Here is a 2,707-nt window from a genome sequence, read left to right as displayed (position 1 = left end):
CGTCCAAATTTATCAGTTTAAATTCACAGTCAGTTATTGAAGGGTTATATGTGAGCCACAATTTTATTGAGAGATTAGTCACATTTTATTATTGCGAGGTTACGGAATAATAAACGGTTGGGAGGTTACGCTGAATGTGAATGACCTAATTATTTTACTGTTGGGAGGTATTTTTAACTGTGTTACGCTGAAGGTGATTGTTATACATAATTTTTTTTTTGAGCAATCCATCGAAATTACATCTGCTCGAGTGCGCTAGAAATAAATTCCTTAATTATGGACCTCTTACAAAGTACCACACGCCAGCCTCTTCTCACTAAGCATAGTTTCACTTAAATTGGGACGTCCGATTTTTTACGTGTCGTATTCCATTTTAAAACGTCCTTTACAGAAACTACATTCTTTCGACGTTGTGAGCTTTACGAGCGAATTTTCACACAATGTGCACACATATTCCACAGGAAAGATACATGCCAGAAAACTTTTCAAGAGCTGATGTTTTAATTAATCTGCGAAAATTATTGCCTTGGCAATCTTATTTGTGGTGATACTGATTTGGAGCATAGCCTGAGTTCTAGGTCATATCTGGATGGTGGTATTATATGCTGAATACACTTTTATTAAATTAACCATAACTGCAAGCTAAATTCAGAGAACATGTATTCGGTAATGGACAAGTCTAAGATGAGTGTTTTGATGCATATTGTGTACACATACACTATCGGAAATAGTGATGTATTCGGAAATAAACAGACAATTCTTATGACAGCGAAGTATGTTAACGTTATTATTGCGCGTCTCATGCGCTACAATGTAATCTTTCGTTTTTTAATCACGACTGCAGTCACAAAACATGACAAAGTCACTCCTGAGAGAGAGAGAGAGCTGTTATAGGCTATGTACATAACATCGAATACTGCAGAACAAAGTTTCATTACATTAATAAGAAGGTCTGAGAAGCTTTTGCAAACGCAAAGGTGGAAAAAAATGTGGAAAAGCCGGACGCGAACCCACTTCCTTCTGCTTCTGAACTGCCTGACTCTTCACACTACAGTGTGCTGGAGTTACACGACACGGAACTTTAATTTTAACCTTAACAATGATTTGAAGGCTTTTTAGCTTCGATACTTCATTAATTGACATTTAATTACAGAATACCATAAAACGTGAGACATGTTTGTGATAAATCTTCAAAGCGCTGTTGCTTAGAATTGGCTTATTCCGGGCTAAACGGCAGAAATAGTCATCCTAGATTCGCAAAGGATCATGGTGACCTTAGAGACATCTATCGGATGTTGAGCGTCGCCATCTCTATTAGCTCTAGCCGTCTGCGGCCGCGGCGTTCAGCGGCTGGCAAGTTGCCAGGAGGCGCCAGGCCTGGTCGGGTTGCTGGCTGCACTTGTTTTATGTTCGGCGTTGCTAGCCCAAGTAGTCGCCGCCGCCCGCAGTTCGGAGGAGAGCGAGTTCGTTGACGGCCAGCAAGCGAGACGGGGACAGGACCAATCCGCAACGTGGCATGCCGTGGCCCGGGCAGCGTGTAGAGTGTTACAACAGTCAACGGGGGTATAGCGGACGTGTATGTGGACACAGCCCATTTGGAGAGCGGACGGTGTCGTCTACCACTGTCCAGAAGAGGAGGGCAACCGCAGCCAGAGACAGGAAGGTGTGGGGATTAGATATTGCTGAATTCTACGGAGCACAAAGGTTGTGCTTTATGACCCACAGCTACTGATGGGCAGCTGACACGTGTTGTCAGTGTGAGGTTACTGTGCGGTGGATACTGAAAGCAGTGGCGACAGCGAGGGTCTGTTGTTACTTTTGTGAACGCTGTGTAACCGTTACAAGTTGTGAAATGTATACTGCACTGCGTGACTGTGGCGGTATAAAGTGATTTCTGTATTGTGTTTTGTATTTACACAGAGGTCGTGTTTCAATCATTGTTCATAGCCGTAACTTCTTCTGTCTTACGCTGTTGTCCATCGTTGGAATATTACGTACCCCTCTGCAGTCGTGTTGTCTGCAGTGTTAGCGGAGTAGCTGGTGGAGGTTCTTCACAGCAGAGTGTACCTCTTGTTGTGCCATTTGTTCATTTAGCTCACTGCGTTATTGCGGTTGCCCACTTATAAATTTACTACAGGCTGTTATTGTGAACACTGTGATTTGTAAAACACAAAGGAACGGCAGACATTGGGTGCAAGTGGGCACTGATATAAATCAACGGGAAAAGCCGAAAATTTGTGCTGGACCGGGATTCGAACCCGGGTCTTCTGCTTACTAGGCAGATGCTCTGACCACGAAGCCATCCAGCCACAGTGGTCATTGCAACTGCACAGTCAACCCTAGGTCCCTCCCATCAGATCCAAATTCTCAACTTAAACACACACTGCAAACGTGGCTCTTATGGGACGTGTGTTAAGTTAGTCCATGCAATTGCAGTGATCACTCCTGCCAGATGGCGCCGGCACGGTATCTCAGCGTGTTCGCTCAGAGAATGGTCTCTGTAATAAAAAATCTGAATTAGGGATCAACAACGAATTGGAACGGATGTCATGTGACGTCCGCTATGACCAAATACAACGACCAATACGAACAAACTGAAAAAAAAGATGGCTCAGTGGTCAGAACACCTGCCTAGTAAGCAGGAGACCCGGGTTCAAACCCCTGTTCAGTACAAGTTTTCAACTTTCTCCCATTTCTTTCTGTTGAG

The 2,707-nt window shown here is 43.9% G+C and overlaps 1 non-coding gene across 1 annotated transcript; it reads right to left on the bottom strand.

Moving 5' to 3' along the window:
* Positions 1-2,236: 2,236 nt before the first annotated feature.
* Trnat-agu (transfer RNA threonine (anticodon AGU)) lies at positions 2,237-2,309 on the bottom strand. The gene has a single exon. It is a non-coding gene; the product is annotated as a tRNA-Thr (tRNA).
* Between the last annotated feature and the right edge of the window lie 398 nt (positions 2,310-2,707).

This window comes from Schistocerca nitens, chromosome 2, assembly GCF_023898315.1.
Source record: "Schistocerca nitens isolate TAMUIC-IGC-003100 chromosome 2, iqSchNite1.1, whole genome shotgun sequence".
In the NCBI taxonomy this organism is placed as follows: Eukaryota; Metazoa; Arthropoda; class Insecta; order Orthoptera; family Acrididae; genus Schistocerca; species Schistocerca nitens.
The sequence above is the reverse complement of the archived record's forward strand: the minus strand, read 5'-3'. Positions and strand labels throughout refer to the sequence as shown.